We start from the raw sequence: 20,552 nt of genomic DNA on the forward strand, positions 1-20,552 counted from the left end.
GTTTATTTAGTGATGGTTATGGCTTAGGTATTCTGCAAAATATTAAATCTCAACATATTTCTCACTGAAAAAATGAGAAATTTCTCATTAAGTAATTAAGATTAGAAAAGGTCCCTGCTTTTGTCTAAATATACATTCACATGTTGATTTAATTGTTTTCTACTAGATTTTAACAGATAATAACAAGATACTTTTAAAGTTATAAAAGGGAAAACAAAAATCCAAGGGAAGGGAATTTTGAGGAGATGACTATGTCTGAGGCAGGAATTGTAGTGATGCAGCTACAAGCCAAGGAATGCCAGGCAAGGAAGGATTCTTCCCTACAGCTTTCAAAGGGAGTATGCCCTTCCAAAACCTTGATTTTGGACTTCTGGCCCCCTGAACTGTGAGAGAATATGTTTCTGTTGTTTTAAGTCCAATTTGTTATGGAAACCCTAGGAAACTAATACAATGTGTCTGTTAGAGATATTTGACTATTAACAAAACATAGTAAAACAATAAGAAATTTTATATATAGATGAGCATTTCATTTATAAGAATGGTGACATTTCAAATTAGTGAGAAAATGACAGAATATTCAATATAAGGTTTGGGGAAAATTGGCAATGCATTTGGAAAACATATAATTAGATCATTATTAAATTTAAAATTATTAAAAGAAAATATAGAGTAATATATTTTATTTTTACTGTGGGGAAATTTTTCCTATATAAAACACAAACCCCAAGAATTATAAAAGAACAAAGTATGATAAATTTAACCAAATAAAAACATGAAGCTTTTCTGTATAAAACACAAGAAAGCTTAAAGGAAAATGACAGATTGAAAAGAAAATATATACAATATATAAAAAACAACAGAATAATAATATATAAAATACATTTATAATCAATAAGGAAAACAATCTGATAAAAGTAGACACAATTAAGAACAATAAATTAACAAGAAATGAAATCCAAGTGGCCTTTAAAAATATGAAAATATGCTCAACCTTATTAATAGTTCAGAAATGCAAATTCAAATAACAAAGAAATATGATTTACCAATAATTTTGGCAAATTATAAAAGATAAATGATAGTCTATATTGGTGATGATGCAGTGATGCAAGGAGATAGGTTCTTATAAACTGTTGGTAGAGATATAATTGCTACATTGGCAATGTCAATATACCAATTTCAATTGACAGGATCAATCAATACATTTAACCTGTCTATACTTGGACCTCAATTTCCACTTCCTGGACACTATCCTGAAGAAACACTAGCATATATATGCAGAAAAGTGTATTATTCATAATGGCAAATACCTGGAACAAATTTAAGCACTTATTAATAAATCATGGTATAGCCTTATCATGGAATACTTTGCATCCATTAAAAAGAATGAGGTAGCAGTATACATTGAAAAACAAGAAAGATACAAGAAGTAACCTCTAAGACATATTGTTAAAAAGAGTAAACTGTAGAGAACTAGTGTAATGTGATTCCATTTATGAAATTAAAAAACACAAGTTGTATGCATGTCTACTTAAAAGATCAGATTAAATATGCACCAGACTAATAACAGCTGTCACAGTTGAGAAGGTAAGGTTGGCGGTAGAGGGGAGGAAAAGGAGGGAGAGTTTTTTTTAAACTTCCTTATTATTTGACTTTATATCTATTAAGTATATAGATATTATATGTACAATAAAAAAGTTTTAAAAATTTACAGTTGGGAATTTATAATTTATCAAAAGATGATAGAATAGTAACATGGCAAGCTTGGTTGTCCACAATTTTCATAACACCTACAGTGTTTGGAAGATAGACTATTGGAAACATTTTTGGAACAGTCTTCATCAAGTATACGGTAATTCTTCAAAATGTATTGCCCAGAAGGTAACAATATATGGAAGTGTAACGAAGTTCCCCAGCATGTGACAGTAAAAAGGGATTCAAGGCCTTTGAAAATATTTAAAGCCCTGGTAGCTGATGAAAGAACAAGGCCATCAGAGGAAAGAGTGCATCCACAACCAGAAAGCCACACCTTGACAGAGGGAGGAGGGGACAGAAGACAGGCCACTCAGGGCTGGAACTCAGATTCAGAGAAGACCCATTTTTTATTCCCAAGACCAGGCTACAGCAAAGCCAGTACATGGGGCAGTTACAACAGATGTCAGTTGCTGAGACCACCAGATCTCATTTATACGGAGCTTCTTCTCTTCTGCCATTCTTATCTCTGCAGAACTCCCGAATGATGAGCACTACCTTCTCCTCTGCAGTTACTAACTCTGCTGCAGGCTACCTGTTTGTTGCAAATTGGCATTGGTTCAGAGCAAAATGGCGCAAGCAGCCAGAAGGATAAGTGGAAGGGCAATATCCATTTCTGTATGATCACTGCCACAATCCCATAGCCCCTCTCCCAGGGGCATTCTTGTAGATGGACATAAAGACCTAGCCAGCCAGGACTCAGACAATAACAGAGCAGGCAGTGATTGAAAGTGATCAATTATTTTGACACCATTCAAGAGAATTACCAGGGACACCCCTCCTGCCCTTCCCTAAGGAGTCTTCCCAGGATACTTGCTATGATAAATAATTTTTTAAAAATTGAACTAAAAAGGAAATAGTTGGTTTAATCTTCATGCTATTCCTGACATTTATTTCAGGAACTAATTTGAAATATAAAGAGGATTAAAAATAGTTCCAAATATTCCATAATATTAAGGAACCAAAAAAAATATAATCGCATATGCACTATATTTGACCAACAGCAGTGGCATTTGATTGTACTTCAGTTCAGATAACTAAATGAAAAAGTCACCTTCCTGTGATAGTCACTGAAAAGCAGCAGTAGCTTATCATAATCCTCCATATGATGCCTCCATAGGCCAGCCCATCTTAATCCCCAAATTTGACCTTAAGCAATATAAAAGATTTTTGCAGTAACCATGAATCTTCAGATACATAATTAATTATAACTCTGATGATCACCAATATCATCTTCTGTGTATGGCATTGTGTAAGCAGATGACCACTTCAGCCATCATTGAGGGTCTTTTTTGGACTCCAGTTGAGTTGGAAGTATAGATGAGCAGTATTATTACTGTATTGGAGACAGGTTAATTAAACCATAAAAATGATTCTAGACAAAGGTCAAAGATACATCATTCAATATCAAATGTGTTGCCCAGTCCAAATCAGTTATTTTTTTACTTCATGTATTCTAATTCCTCTTTTCCTTTATATTTTGCAGTAGTTTATTTTCAATAGTCACAGCTGTGTATGTCTGTAGTTTAAATTGCATTTGAAGGCAAAGCAAAAGAAACTTTGTGTAAGGAAATATGTAACAGGTGAGAGTTTGAACTCTGAAGTCAAAATGCCTATTTTTATGGTGGTCCAAATCTTAGACCTGTTTCTAAAGCTCTAACTAGCATCTGGGGCTGGGGCTGGAATCAAGTGAGCCAAGGCAAGGAGAGAGCTCCGTCTAATACCTGTCATTAGACCATAAATCCATGAGAGCAGAGGTTGTGCCTTTTTCACCATAATTTTTTCCACTACCTAAAATGTCTGACACAGAGTGGGTACTCAGTAAGTAAATCACATTTTAGAACATTTCCTAGGAACCTCTGAATGAAAAATTGGGATGAAAGTTATTCTATGTGCTCTATAGTTTCCCTGCATCAGGAGTTGAAAACCAACTCTCAGAACCAAATTCTAGGCCCAAAACATGGAGCTTTTGAAACCATCTTGTTAATAAATAAGGTTATTCCATTCCTGGAGACCCACCTTCCAGTTTAACTAGCTTAAGGAACCTGTCTACCAAATAGATATCAGGGAATGACATCAAAGCCATGCATTTCAGTATTTCATGTAATTGAAATTTAGCCTTACTTGCTTGGTTTGGACAAATATGAGATAGAACTATTTTGTGTCCTAGTGAACTTTCAAAGATGTGAAAAGAAATGGCTAGCCTCAGAGCAGTATGGTATGCCACTCTGAAAATCCAGGAAGACTTTTTTTAGGAAGTATGAGAGAACATTTAATAAAAGAGGCTTAGTACATCTGTGTTCCAGATGAAGTCAGATGAAAAATGTCATGGGTCTCTTGTGTACATGAACCTATGGTATTACACTGGGATATTTACTAATGCAATTCTTGGAACTTTAAATTAGTCCCTTAGAAGAATTACTAAAGAGCCTGATAGCACCATTGTTGCTATCTACCTACCTTAGACAGTCTAGCCAGGCTACACCAGCCTTGTAGCACACTTGTGACAAGTTATAAAGTTGAGACCTCAAATACAAGTGAGAGTTCTGAAAACTTGCCCTGGATGCCAAAGCCCCACTTGTTGATTGACTTTCAAGTAACATGGATCCTGAACTCAACTCTGCAGCCCCTACTTTGATCACCACTTCTGGCTCCTCCAGATTTAGCCTTCATCCATACTGTTCTCATGCTTTCCTTTAGGAAATCAGGCTTCTACTGCTGCTAGCCCCTCTCATTCTTCCAAGCTGTGTTCCAGGGTCAAAACCCAGAGAATGCAACCTCCTCTCAAGTCAAGCAAACCAAATCCTGACCCAACATAAAGAGAAGAAAATTTAGCTAGTTGCATCAAACCAGAGCTTTTCAAAATCAAGCATTAAGTGGATCCTTTTTAATGGAACATGTTCTTCATTTTCAAATTTGTGACATTATTTTTAATAGAGTATACCTTTAAAATGTTTAAACATGTAATTAGATATTTCTTTTCTGTATCTTATGTTATTATTTATATACCCATGAGACCAAACCAAATTTACAAATTAGAGACTACAAAACAGATAAAATTTATAACAAAATTAATATAATGTAAGCATTAATTTTGTGTTGATGAAAATAAATTCTTCTTTCCCTGTGAACAGTGTGAACTGTCTGCTTCTTGGGACCTTCTATAATCCTAAACTTCCGTGATAACTCAACTCTACTATTCCTCTTTCAGTTTTAGTAATTATGAAACCTTTGTACATAGAGTATTATGTGACATTTGGCCTTCATGTGCTACATAAAGATCATGAACCTATAAGCCTACCTATTTCTTTTCTTACTAGTTCATAACAAAGTAGTTTTGGAATAGTAGATTAATATCAAAGGGGCCATTCATATGATTTAATAGATAAATGATAGGTGATAATAGATACTTATCTTTGAACTAAAAACAAAACATTTTTAAAAAACAAATCCCATCAAAGCGCCACATGCCGCTGAGGATAGGCTCAAAGGCCTGACTGGGTGCACAGGCTCCGATTTGAGATCCTGTGAACTGCCCTCTGGAGGGAGAGTTTTAGGAAGAGTCATAAATTTAAATTCATACAGAAATCAAAATTATTAACACAAATAGAATCAGGGGTGTGATTCTAAGTAATCCAAAGAAGTGTGGAATGTATAGCAAACTGGAGAGGATATACCTGTCTAACTTTTAAATCTTAAAAAGTAATTAAAAAAAATGTAACCACATTATGGGCCAAACAAAAATGTGTATGCAGGTCAGATGTGGCCTAAGTACCACAGCTTGCAATTTCTGATCAGCACTGAGCCATCTGGGAACTATTCCACAGGTCAAGGGACATAGGTGGCCCCATGATAATCTTGAAGGAAAGGTTTTTAGAAGTGGCTCCCTTGGAGAGACATAACTGCTAAGAGTGGCCCTGGGAGCCTGGGCTGTAGAAGAGACCACTATGACTTAAGGTACCTATGAGAAATTGGGCAGAGAAGCATGCCCAGGAGCCACTGGGTCAAAATGAGTCCCCTCTGTAAGGGTAGTTGGTCAATGCTGTTGCGGGTAGCAGGTAGGAGGGCTGGATGGGTGAACTACACTCCAAGTAAACAACGGTCTCATGTGTTAACACTCAGCGGCATCTCAGAATGAGTCATCTTTGATATCTGATGGCTGAAAGCATTCTCATTTTAGCAATATACAACTCACTGTGGCAAGAAATGAATTTTCTTTGCAAGAAAGCAGGTGGAATAATATTCTCTGGAATTAAAGAGATAGAATTAAATTATAACTACACTTTCACTGTGGTGGGTGTGGCTCAAGAGAAAAGGGAAATGGGGGGAGCGGGAAGCATACTCACTTTATTAGAAGTTCCACACAGATAATGATAGGAAAAAAGCACTCATCTAGGAGACCTCATGTGAAGAATGACAATTAACCTCTCCTTTAGCAGGCCCCTAGACATTTTAAACAATATCAAAGCATCAGTGGTTTTCAAATAGTGTGCTTCATTCAGATCTGACTTAAGGTTGAGGTTTTGTGACCTTCAGTGCATACTGTGCTATGAATGAGGTCTCACTTCCTAGATCTTTACTACATTTTACTAAAATCTATTAATTCCCAAACACATCAAAACACACATTTGTGTTGCCTTGAAATTGATTTGAAAAGAAACAGGTGCTCAAGTTGAAATGAAAGGTTAATGCTATTCTGACATTCTTCCTGAGCATTCACAAGGGTGGGTGTACATTTGGCATTTCTTTTTCCAGAAGTTGAAAACCGCCACTCAGCACCAGGGAAAATCACAGGGCACATGCATTTGGGGAGAATATCTTCTCCAAGGGTCAGGTCTTCAAGGATCTTAAGTGCAGCCACTGAAACCAATCTAATTTAACCACTAATTTAAATGTTCCCTTGCTGGTAGGATGTCTGCATAAAGAAGAGGTAAACTGTCCTTTCTTTTCTATCTAGGGAAAAAAGATCATACTTTGAAGTCCAGGACAATGATAGCCAGGAAAAAAATTTGTGTTATCTAAATTTCTGAATAATCCTAATCCTGTGGTTCTTTCAATAAGGGAAAAATTAAGATAAGAAACAATAGCAGAAAGAGACAATTTATGAGTTTGTGTCATTTATTTCACAAGATAACTTAAGGGAATCCTATCAGAATAACTGACAGATATCTACCCTACTGTTAATACATACATTTAAGCTAGATTTCTAGCATTCTCCTCTAATGTCTAATAAATAAACTTTCTATAAGTTCTATTATTAAACTGTTTTGTTTTCCTCTGTAGGGTAAGATGCAAACACGGCATAGAATCTTAGAGGAAGATGACTTTAATCTTGTTCAAATGAGAACTCTATCCACCCAGGCAGCACTATCACATCAGTTTGCCACGGGCAATTGTTCCCTGAAAGAGACAGTTGTGAAAAAAAAGATGTTAACTCTTAATATCCTAGAGCTAATTTGCCTCTATTTTTAAAAACCAAGTTCAAATTTCACAATTCTTATTTTTTTAAAAAAGCTTCAGACACTTGGTTTGGAGAGGGGAGAAGAAACCTAATGCATCTGCTGGCACCAGTCCAACCTCTATATCATTGGCCTACATTTCTGGGAGTGTCTCCATTAGCTGGAGATGGAAAAGCTAAAATACAGTTTAAGCCAAAGGAGGAGATGGAAGAAGAGAGAAACACCAACATGCACAATAGCCAAGGAAGGTTAATCAATACGTCTGGCCAATCACTGGTTAGGACGATCAAGAAAAGCATCATAAATAAGTTCCCATACCTAGATCTAAAAGACATTTCAGGGAGCCTAAAGGAAATCAGGCAGGATATTTAAGAAACTGGGCTTTCCCAGGTAATATAAGAAGGTTTGTAGCTTATCTCATGGATTTCATAGTAACATTTACTTGGGAAACCCCTCCAAATTCAATTCCTGGAGATTTCCTTTCTCAATCTAGTCTCCAAAAAGGGAATAGAGGGGAGAGTAAGAAAAATATGCATGGCCAGAAAACTTGCTAGGGGGAAGAAAGATGTGAATTTTTAATGTTCAAAATAATTTCCAAGGGTGTGTATTTTTTAAATCATAGGTTATTATCATGCTGAGAGAAGATGGTTGCTTTACTGTGGTCTTAGGTACCTGACTGCCTCCCACCAGCCTTTGTGAGGAACATAAAAGAAATTAAGGTCATAACATTATGATGAATACTTAAAGTATCTCCACATCACGGCTAATAATATTGTGACTTGATACCATTATTGGTAAATCAACCTCAGGCAGAGGCTGATATAGCTTTTGTCCCAAGAGGAGCTGCTTAAAAATGGGATACACTGGAAGAAAATCTTCACCAGTTTTAGACTGAAACATAAAAATGCTATGTTTCATAATAGTTCTATATTTCTGAGCACAACAGATCTGATTCAAAAACAGAGTTCATATACAAAGGTTCTTTATTTTATCAGGTCACAAGAAAATTTTAAAAAGAACAACTCTTCCCCAAATTCTACTGGAGTCCTTTATTTTTCCACATCCAAACCCAAAATGACAACTAATCTCCAACACATAGAAATAAAGCAGCAGGCTTGACAATTTATTGCTTAAACCAATCCCTCCCCACCTCCACTCTCCATAGTTGCCAAGCAAGCACTCAGAGGCTGCTGCAAAGAGAGGAACTCTATATGAATTCATTTGATCAAATATTTAATGCTTCTATCAAATTTCTTAGAATAGAGAGTCCAGAGCTTTCTAATACCATCAGACAACTGGAGAATGGTGATTTTACTGGGCATCTAAGCACAAAATGTGCTGAGTGTGTAGTAATGAATCTCCTTTAATGGAAAAGTTTAGCCAGTGTTCTCTGCTCTTACCTTGTAAGATTGGCTCCTTCATCTGCCGTCCTATAAAACTGCAACAGTGCATTCCTCTGTCGAATGCCATAGCAAGCAACCTATGAAGAGGAGAAGAGATCTAAAAAACTTTCCAAGGAATTTAATTGCCAAGTACTATCTATAAAGATAGAGATTGGGAGGCACTATTTGCTGACCTTCACAAGCTTTACAGATTACTAACAAACCATCAGCAGAAAGAAAAGCATGTATACCCGTCACAAATACTATTCATACTTGTAATAAAAGAACAACTAAAACCAAGTGACTAAATTAAGTGTAGTTTGTATGGACCCATTCAACCAATGACCATTTACAGGAAATCAATTGGTTTGCACTGAAAAATGCCTGAAGATTGCCCCAGATAAGCGGTCTTTAATTTACTTGCACTTTACAAAAGGCTGCTGATTAAATGCTATATAAAGAATTCACCCAGAAGGTTAATAATTGTGGACTCAAGAATAAGATCTTTTGCCATGATAGCAAACAGCTCTGCTAAGGCACAGAGGGTAAGGAAGCAGTTCAGCCAGGCGATGAGTGGCCAGTCAAATGTCACAAGCTTCAATATTGGAGCCAGTTTCCTTGTTTACTTGAAAGATTAAAGTCTTGAAGAAGAAAGGTGAGAGAGTGATGACATTTCTGATATAAAGCCAGAGAACTCTGAGATTCAAGCTCCAATTCATATGGAGCTTCATAACAAAAAACTAGGTCTGGAACAAGAGGCATGGGCACAACCAGAGCCTTTGTAGAATGGACCCAGAGAAAACTATATGTAGACTGGGGTATGGGTGGGTGGGTGGATGTAGTTGTTGGATTTTTTTAGCTATCTTAGAGAGCCTACTGCTAGGCCCCTGTTGTTTGGTGTAAAAAAAAAAAAAAAAGTCAAAGTAGTTCTCTGCCCCAAACATCTTAAGTTCAGATACAGGGTAACCAATGACAAGTATTTCTACATCCTTGACGATCTCTTACTCAGAAAGCCCTAATATTGTTCAAAGGTTATACTTTAATTTTTGTACTTAAATAAGTTTTAGAGGTGTAATGAAATAAGTCCAATTTTAGATTAAATTTGAAAGCTGATAAAGAGTAGTGCAACTGTAATGCTAGGTGGTCCAAATCCTGGTATTATATATCCTCGTTGTGAGGTGTCCTAAAGAATTTAAGGCAGACATTTTCAATAAAATATTTTAAAAACTAATCCATGCCTTTGACATAGAAGGGTAATAGAATTTCAGGGCCAGAAAGGATCTAAGATACCATGTTATCTAATCTCCTAATTTATAAATCATAGAGAGCCCTACATTGTCACTTATTCAGGTCCAGGAAGAATTTTAAAAACCAGAACACAGAATTCAGATTTTCTGACTCTTATGCTGGACATTACCTCCATCAAACATATGCTTAACTTGTGTTTTCTTTTTGCTTTACATACTTCACCAACTCTAAGTACTATATCTCTAAGGTCAGCATTCTACACTACTGAGTGTGAGAGTATTATTAGACATTATACCAATGCATATCCAGTTCAATTTATTAGGAATAGAATAACCCAAAGTAATGATCATTCCTATAACTAGCCTTCCTTATGATTAGGCTATGTATAGAAATAATGAATTTTATATTCCTCAGATTTTGAATTTATTCTACATAAGCCAACAAATTGTGCACTCCAGGATTCACGAATAATTCTGTTAAAACAGATTATGTGGGAAAATGGATCATCCAATAATTTTTCATTATCTGGTTTTAGCTGAAATCCCTGAAAATTCAGGACTATCTTTTATCACACTCCTACCGGATTCCTGGAAAAGTTAGAATATGAATATATCACTTAAACATGTAGCCAAGCATATATTAAAGTACAAGTGAGGTAGAACATTTTGGGATACAGGTTTAGTTACTGTATTTAGATCGAACTGGAGAAATTTGAACAAACCTTAATAAAAATAGAATTAAGCCATGCCTGCTCTTACCCAATTTAATATAATTCTTCACCAACTCCTGGCATCATTTAGGGAGACTGAAGCAACCATGTGGTCTATTCATGCAAGACTTTGTGATTCCCTGACCTTATAAATTCTAATGATCTTCATCTCCACTTCAAGCATTGTGATTGATTCCCTATTAACATATCTCACAAACAATCTCAACCTCCTTGCCTCCTCTTCTTCAATTGCACTGGACATACAAATTCCCAACCAGAGGTCAGTCCTACAGTTTGTCTGTGCTGCACCCATAGTCATCCAGCTGAGTGTCCTAGAGAATATTGTACAATCCCTTGAGTCATTGTCATGACAAATTTGAGAATTATTATTTTAGTGGCCCACTGTAATCTCTTTTTGTCCTCTCTGGCAAATTTCATTCTCATTCCCTTAGTGTCTTTTCCAAAACTTTAGACTTTATTCAAATACCTTAACCCAATATTTCCACATTCTTTCTCATCATACAAAGAAAGCAGGAATAAATCAGGTTAGTCAACCTTAATTTAACCCAGTGCTCTCCCCCAAAAGTTTTATCTTTCTTATACTCACTTCCCTCCAGTTTCAGAGAATATGATGGCCATGTTTTTGCTCAAAAGAAGCTCCCACCTCCCCCAGAAATTTTATGTTTCTCCTTTCTTTCTCTTCTAAGACCTTGCTATATCAGTTATCCCTTCCCTTTGTGTTTCTTCAGCCTTTCCCTCTACTGGATTCTTTGCCTCAATTTATAAAACAGTTCACATCTCTTCTACTTTTCAAAAAGCAAAATCATCCTGTGACCCTGTGTCCACTTAAGCTAATCTTTTCTCTTGTTCCTTTAATAGACAGACTTGTTAAAATAGTCTTCACTTACTGTCTCCATTTCCTTAATACCCTTAATACCCAGTCACTTCAATAGATTCAGATTCTGCTTCAAGAGAATTCAAGAGTTTCATACTTGAAACCTCTCAGTCTAAGGTCATAAATTATTTCCTTATTGCCTTCACCATTTCTCTGAAACTGCCCTTTTCAAGGTCACCAAAGACCTAATATCCACATCCAATCAACAATTTGTACTCCTAATCTTGTTAGACTTCCTACTGAATTACTATTATTGACAACCACACTGTTATCAGAATTCTCTCTTCTTTTGATTTCCATAAGCTCCATTCTCTCCTGCCTTTCCTTCAACTTCTCTATTCTTAGTGTTCTTTATGGACTTTTCTTAACCTACCCTTTCCTAAATGTTACTCCTCCCCAGAGGTCTGTCAACTGTCCACTTATTTTCTTATTCCACTTCCTTTTTAAGGGCATCTTTCCCACTCTCATGATTTTAACTGCACCTTACCAGCTTAGGACTCCTATTCATGACTTAGACTTGCCCTTTAACTGTGCAGCATTTAATCTTGCACATCTGATTATCTGCCAGACACCATTTCAGGATGCTCACATTCAACATGTCCAAGATAAATATCTTCTTACTACATCCATCTTCTATTCTTTTCTATCTCAGTACAGGGACCAACTTCTACCAGTTAGCTTATCCAGAATTGTATGGGATAGATGGGAGTCAATTTGAAACTCTATTTCATAACCCCATGTATCACCATGTCTTATTGTTTGTCTAATCTACTTATTTCTTGGATATGTCCCTCTGTCCTATCCCTACCCTCTTCAGGTCCTCACCTAGACTAGTACAATAACCTTTTATCTAGATTCCTTGCCTCTATTCTTTGCACCCATCCCCAAAGACCATCTTCTTCCCTGCTATCTTGGAGTTCTTTTTAGAAAAGAATTTTAACCGTGTATCTATATCCCTTGCTGAAAACCTTATAATGTCCCATAAACACTTACAGGAATCAAATTCCTTTGCATGAAATACAGAATTTCATTACAGAATGATTCCTACTTCTACAGGCCCATCACTCATTCTATAACCATGACATCTGGCCACAACAAACCATGTTTAGTTTTCTCCCAAACCATATTATTTCACTCCTCTCATCTTTCATTTAATCATTTATATATGCATCTTATGCCCCTAGCACTGAGTAGGTTCTCAATCAATATGCCATGATCAGAGTTCTGAAGCACTTTGATCTTAAAATAGTCATCTATCTTTAAAGGTTACTTACAGAGCCTACTTTGTTTTGGATTTCATTTTTTTCATCCATCCAATAATTCATTCAATACATTTTTATTGAGCATTTTCTTTGTGTGAGGCGTTGTTCTAGGTCTTGGGAAACATCAGTCCTTGACTTCATGGAATTCATATTTCCAGTGAAGTTCATAGTAATTTTGGTAAACACTGAGGCTATATATATAAAATGATAGCATACATATGGGGTTATTTGATATATGATTTTGAATAAGTCATGGGAAAGTTGTCCATATTTTCACCTGTGAATTTGCTTCGCTCTTTTCCACATGTAATTTTAGCTCACAATATCTGTATTCAGTGATGAGAAATAAAAGTAACATCATAGATGCTTTCTTGCATTAATAAGAGGAAGCATGATATGAAGAGGGGTTTTAACTTGGGTAGAGAAATCAGTTTTAGCATGAAACCCCTGATTTAATGCAAAATTATTTGGTATCTGTGCATGTTTTCATAGAATTAATTCAATTAATTTTCATCATATTCTCAAAGGGGTATATGATCCAAAATGGTTAAAATTCACTGTTAGAAAAGAAAGTAAGAGATTTGATGCTAGGTAGACCTATGGTTGAACTCTATTTCTTACTTACAATTGTACCTTGGAGTTTACCACTGACCTTTCTAAGCTTCTATTTTATATCTGTAAAATAAAAGATTGGACTGTTTCTTAGGGTTTCTTCCAGCTCTAAAATTATCTTTTGTATTTTAAGATTGTTTGGGTAATGAGTTCAAACAGATTAATTTGTTTTGCTGCTCTAATGATTGATATCACATTTAGGGAAAGTTGAAAGTATATGTGGCGTGAAAATGGTAACCCAATACCCAATTAAGGACATTAGATTTTATAGCTGCTTTAACCAATTACCACAAAATTGGTGACTTAAAACAACACAAATATTTTAACTTATAGTCTGTAGGTCAGCAGTTGGACATGGGCCTCACTGTGCTAAAATCTAGGTGCTAGCAGGGCTGCATTCTTTCCTGGAAGTTCTTGAGGAGATTGATGTCCTTACTTTTTTCATTTTCTAGAGGTCACCCGCATTTATTGGCTCATAGCACCTCCTCCATCTTCAAAGCCAGCAATGATGCAGCTCTCAGACCCTTCTTCCTTAGTCACATCTTCTTCTACGGCAGTCAGGAAATCTTCTCCACTTTAAAGATACAGGTGATCACATTGGTCCTACCCAGATAATCTAGTATAATCTTTCCCACTCTTAATTTCATCATATCTGCAAAATGATGTAAAATAACAAATATATTCACAGGTTCCTGGGATTAGGACATGAGTATCATTAGGGAGTCTTATTCTATCACTAGCTTATATAACTTTCATTCCCTTTTTTATGTTTTATTTCATTAATAACCTTTTTATTTTAGAATACATTTAGATTTACAAAAACATTGCGAAGATAGTACGGAGAGTTTCCATGTATCCCACATCCAGTTGCCCCTATTGTTAATATCTTACATTATTATGGTACATTTATTACAATTAATTTATAGAAAATCAATTCAATCCAATTTCTATCCATCAATATTGATAAAATTACTTTTAACTGAACTCCATATGTGCACAAAGAGTGATTCATAGTATTATCCTTTTAATGTATATATGAGAAGTAGTGATGGCACCTATTTCTTATATTGGTAATTTAAATCTTTTTTTCTTGGTTTGTTTGGCTAGAAGTTTATCAATTTTTTAAATCTTTCTGAAGAATCTGATTTTGGTTTCATTGATTTTCTGTATTTCCCTGTTTTCAATTTCATTGATTCATGTTTTAATTTTTTTATTCTGCTTAATTCAGGTTTAAATTGCTTATCTATTCTTTCTACATTTTCCTAAGGTATAAGCTTAGGTTGTATATTTTAAATTTTTATTCTTTTGTAACATATCTACTTATTGCTATGAATTTCTCTCTATGCACTGCTGTCACAGTAACCCTCAAATTTTGATAAGTTGTATTTTCATTTTCATTCAGTTCAAAATATTTTTAATTTCTCTTAAGACAAATTTTTAACCATATAAGCTTAGAACAGTGTGTTTAATTTCCAGAGATTTGTACAGTTGTCTTTGTTATTAATTTCTAGTTTAATTCCATTATGATCTGAAAATATACTTTGTGTATATATAGGTAGATTTACATTTTTATGGTGTGTTATATGATCCAGAATGTGTTGTATTTTGGTGCATGTTCCCTGTGAGCCAGGGAAAATTTGTTCTTTGCTGTTGAGAGATGGACTATTCTATATGTCACTTAGAGCAAGTTGATCCATAGTAATGCTCAGGACTTCTATATCCTTACTTATTTTCTGCCTATCTGATCTATCAGAAGAGTGTTGAAATCTCAAAATATAATAGCGAATTTCTCTGTTTCTCCTTTCATTTTTTTTCAGTTTTGCCTCTTGTATTTTGATGCTTTTGTTAGAAGTCTCAAAATAAAATACTGCAGGGGGCTTCTTGGGGAGGTGGCAGAGCAGGAAGCTCCAGGACTCAGTCCTTCCAGCAAAGCAGTTATTAAACATGAGGAACTGTCTGAAACAACTGTTCTGGTCCTCCAGAGCCCAGAGGAACTCTGTAACACATCCAGGGAAGAGTGTGTGGAAAAGACTGATAAACTACATTAAAGAACAGTGAATAGCTCTTTCTGCATAGTGACTGCTGGCACCCATTCCCTGCTCTTGCAGTGGGCCACCATGGTGTCCAGCACCTGGCTAACTGCTGCTAACAGAAATGAATATAAAAATCCTCTTCTCCAAGAACAGGTGTGGGCATGGCCATGCACTGATCCAAGCTCTTGATAGCGAATTCAGGTCACTGGGTCTTGGCTCTGAGCTACCTTTTTGACCTGCTGCAGACAAAGGCAGCAGCAGCAACTGTTTCAAACCCACCCCTATCTGGGGCAGTGAAGTCTTAAAGACAAGGTACTTCCACATGGTGGTGGGGAATAGTTTATTGAAGGGTAGCATCTGATGCACAGGCCAGGAAAGGTCAAGTTTGGGGAACCATCACAGGCTCTTGGCATCCTTTCAGATTCCCTCCCCATGGCATTTTGGAGCCAGTCTGCACCCCTTTCATGGATCCTTGCTTCTGTGTGGCTGGGAAATACTGACTTTGGAAAGTCCTCTCTGGGGTGACCCTCTTCCCAGAATCTTCCCTATAGGCAAAAGTAGCTAGAGATAATGAAAGGAGTTTAAAAATGAACTATAAAGGAAAAACAAAAACAAATAGGACATATCAAGATTCAGGGACAAGGAACAGAGGAAAGGAAGCTTTTCCCTGGAGGTGAAACAATTGCACAAAAAGTGCTATCTTAAAAATTGAACTGCATATCCAGGGCAAGAATCAGAAGAAAAAGAGCTAAAAAACTAACTATTAAATAAGGTTGATTAAAAGCTAATCAACCTTATTCTAAAGGTCTAGAATAAGTTGAATCAAGTGTAAAATAAGAGTCTCAACATAAACCAATCAAAAGTAAAACCCTAGGCAAGAGAGAGAATCTGATCTTAATAGAAACTCAACAAGATAATCAGATTCCTAGACATCAGCAAAAATTTACAAGTCATACTGAGATTCAGGAAGATATGGCCTAGTAAAGAGAACAAATTAAAATTTCAGAGACACAGAATTTGGAACAACTACTCAAAGGTGTTCAAATAAATCTCCTAAATCAATTCAAGAAAATGAAGGAAAATATGAATAAATACATAAAGGATATTAAGAAGACATTGTGTGATCATAAAGAAGAATTTGAAAGTATAAAAATAAACACAGAAGAAATTATGGGGATGAAAGGCAAAATAAAAGAGAATTAAAATACAATAGTGGCATACAGCAGGATATTTGAACAGGCAGAAGAAAGAATCAGTGAACTAGAAGACAGGACAATTTAACTTTTACAGACAGAAGAACAGAGAAAAGAATGGGAAATTTGAGCCTCATGGTTTTGTATAACAGCATGAAGTATACAAAAATACATGTCACAGGTATCCTAGAAGGAGAGGAGAAGGAAAAAGGGGCAGAAAGGATATGTGAAGAAATAATGGCTAAAAATTCCCCAGTTCTCATGAAAGACATAAGTTTGCATGTACTAGAAGAGCAACAAACTCCAAACAGAATAAACCCTAATAGACCTACACCAAGACATATGCTAATCAGAATGTCAAATGCCAAAGATAAAGAGAGAATTCTGAAAGCAGCAAGAGAAAAGTGGTTCATCATATACAAGGGATCTGCAATAAGACTTAAGTGCAGAGTTCTCATCAGAAATCATGGAGGCCAGAAGTCATTGGTATGATATATTTGGGGTACTGAAAGAGAAAAACTGCCAGTCAAAAATTCTTTACCTAGCAAAACTGTCCTTCAAAAATGAGGAAGAATTTAAAATAAAAACTAACAAAAAACTGAGAAAGTTCATCAATGGGAGACATGTCCTACAAGAAATACTAAAGGGAGTTCTACAGGCAGAAAGGGAAAGACAGTTGAGAGAGGCTTGAAGTAGAGTGAAGAAATGAAGATTATCATTAAGAGTAACTAACAGGGTGAAAAGAGAGAGAGGGGGAAAAGAAATGACATATAAAAACCAAAAAAGTATGATTCCACTATATGCTGTTCCCCACAAGTGATGCACTTTTTACTCAATGGTGAGAGACTGAAAGCTTTCCCATTGAGACTGGGAACAAAACAAGGATGCTCACTGTCACCACTATGTTCAATTTGACAAGGCTGCCAAATCCACTCAACTGGGAAAGAAAAGCATTTTCAACAAATAGTGCTGGAAGAACTGGATATCTATATAAAAGAATAAAGGAAGACCCTTATCTCACAATGTGGCTGGAGAATGACCTTGAATAAAAGGGTCAACTCAGACCAGCAGAATATCTCAGCCTACATGTAATATCAGGAGTTAAAAATGCTTTTTGACCTTGAATAAAAGGGGGAAATGGAAAGGACAAATGAGTTTATATGGCTATGAGTCTCCAAAAAAGAGCCAGGAGGTCATCAGAGGGGTTGTCCTTATGCACACCTCAGCAGAGTCCCAGAGACAGGTAAAGCAGATACAATCCCAGGTATTGGTTCTTCTGAGAGTTACAGAGACCCACAGGTCCTATGGTTATGGCAGATGGACTTCAGTGCCATGTCAGTTGGCCCTACTTTGGAGTTTGTGATCCTGAGTGTAATGGAGTTGAACTCAGGTGTGATCTTTTTTCACAAGGCTCTCCTGTCACTTTTACCAGACCTGTGGTTAGCGCTGGGGTTTAGTGTATACTCAGGGGACCTGGATCTCTGGACTGTGCACATGATAGCCAGGCCCTGAGTCTCAGCAGACTTGCAACTCCTACCCTCTGGTTTATTGGACTCACCCCAACCAGCTAACAGGGAGGTGAAGAAGGTCAACCACCAAACCAGGGAGCCAAGAGTGCCTACAACTGCAAACAGGAGAATTGCATCCATCATCCAAGTGGAATCTAAGCACCCTCTCGATACAGAGGTGGAGTGGACATAACCATCCCAGGGTTCATGGAATAGAGGAATAGAGTATGGGTTAGAGTGGACTTACTGATAATCTATTCTGGAACTATTGTGATTAGTAATGGAAGTAAATGTAGCATTGAGATGGAGAAAGTGGCTATGGTAGCTGCTGAAGAGAGCTGGGAAGAAGAGATGTGATGTGGGGACATTTTCAGGACTTGGAGTTGTCCTGGGTGGTACTTCAGGGACAGTTACTGGACATTATATGTCCTCCCATGGCTCACTGGGTGGACTGGGGGAGAGTGTAAACTATAATGTGAACCATTGACCATGTGGTACAGCAGTGCTCAGAGATGTATTCACCAAGTGCAACGAACGTCCCATGATGATGGAGGAGGTTGTTATGGGAGGAGTGGGGTGAAGGGGGTGGGGAATATGTGGGGACCTCATTTTTTTTAATGTTACATTAAAAAAAAAATAAAGACAAAGAATTTTTAAAAATTAACTCAAAATGGATCAAAGCCCTAAATGTAAAAATCTAAGTCTATAAAACTCCCAGAAGAAAATGTAGGGAAGTATCTTTAAGATCTTGTGTTAGAAAATTTTTTCTCAGACTTTTCACCCAACACATAAGCAACAGAAGCATAAATAGATAATTGGGATTTCCAAAAGCTTAACAATTTTTTTGGAGATGAATCAAAGGCCTTCATCAAGAAAGTGAAAAGACAACCTACTCAATGGAAGAAATATTTGGAAAACACATTGTAGCAGTTTGGCATTATTTATGAATTCCAAAAATAGATATTGGATTATGTTTGTGAACTGCTCTTTTCCTCTGGGCATATTAGACTGTATTGATTGAGGGATTTACTTGATTAAATTATTATTAGGGATTTGATTGGGTCACATCAGTAGGACACTGTATTCCTGCCCACCAAGGGGGCATCAAAGGGGGCAGGGACTCACAGAGAAAATGACATGGCAGAAGAGTTAGTTGGAGTTTTAGCTGGAGCCTGGGAAATAAGCACACAGAGGAGCAAAGCAGCTGAACCCAGAGAGAATCAAGTTCTGGGAGAAAGACAGAGCTGTTTGCCTGATAGTCTACAGCTGGCCTTGTGAAGAGAGCAGGAAAACTAAGCCCAGAGAGAAACAAGCCCTAGGAAGAGGAACCAGGAAGTCTGAACTCTTGGCAGATGTCAACCACCATCTTGCTCCAACATGTGGCAAGACACTTTGGTAAGGGAAGTAACTTACTCTTTATGACCTGATAACTGTAACCTTCTACCCCAAATAAATACCCTTTATGAAAGTCAACAGATTTCTGGTATTTTGCATCAGCATCCCTTTGGCTGACAGTACACATGTATCTGACAAGGATTTAATATTCAGACTATATAAAGAAGTCCTACAACTCAACAATAAAAAGACAAATAATCCAATTTAAAAATGGGCAGAAGACTTGAATAGACATTTCTCCAAAGAAGAAATACAAATGACAAAAAGTACCTGAAAAGATGCTCCACATCACTAGTTATTAGGGAAATGCAAATCAAAACCTCAGTGAGATATCATTTCTTACCTACTAGAATAGCCACTCTTTTTTAAAAAAAAAAACACAGAAAACTACAAGTATTGGAGAGGGTGTGGAGAAATAGGACCAGTCGTTTATTGCTGTTGGGAATGTAAAATGGTACAGCTGCTGTGGAAGACAGTTTGGCAGTTCCTCAGGTAGATAAGTACAGAATTACCACATGATATGGCAATCCTGTCATTAGGTATATACCCAGATGAACTGAAAGCAGAGTCTCAACAGATATTTGTGCACCAATGTTCATAGTGGAATTATTCACAATTACCAAAAGATGGAAGCAACCCAAATGTCTATCAACCAATTAATGGATAAACAAAATGTGGCATATACATATGATGGAATATACATGCAACAACATGTATGAATCTTGAGGACATTATTTTGAGTGAAATTAACCAGACACAAAAGGACAAATATTGTATGATTTCAGCATAATGATCTAATTATAATAAGCAAACTCATATGGTTAGAATCTTGAATATAAGTTACCAGGAGATAGACTGAGGCTAAAAAAAAAAAAAAATGAAAATGGAAGTAGTTGGTTAATTTGTACAGAATTTCTGTTTAGGTTGATGGTAAAGTTTTGGAAATGGATGGTGATGACAGTAGCACATTATTGTGAGTGTAATCAACAATATTGAAATGCGTAAGTGAATGTGGCTAAAAGATGAAACTTTAGGATGTATATATTACTAGAATAAAAAGTAAAAGATACGGAAGCAGCTGTGGCTAAATTAGTTGGGCTTCCATCT

The sequence above is a fragment of the Dasypus novemcinctus genome, chromosome 7 (assembly GCF_030445035.2).
Source record: "Dasypus novemcinctus isolate mDasNov1 chromosome 7, mDasNov1.1.hap2, whole genome shotgun sequence".
NCBI lineage: Eukaryota > Metazoa > Chordata > Mammalia > Cingulata > Dasypodidae > Dasypus > Dasypus novemcinctus.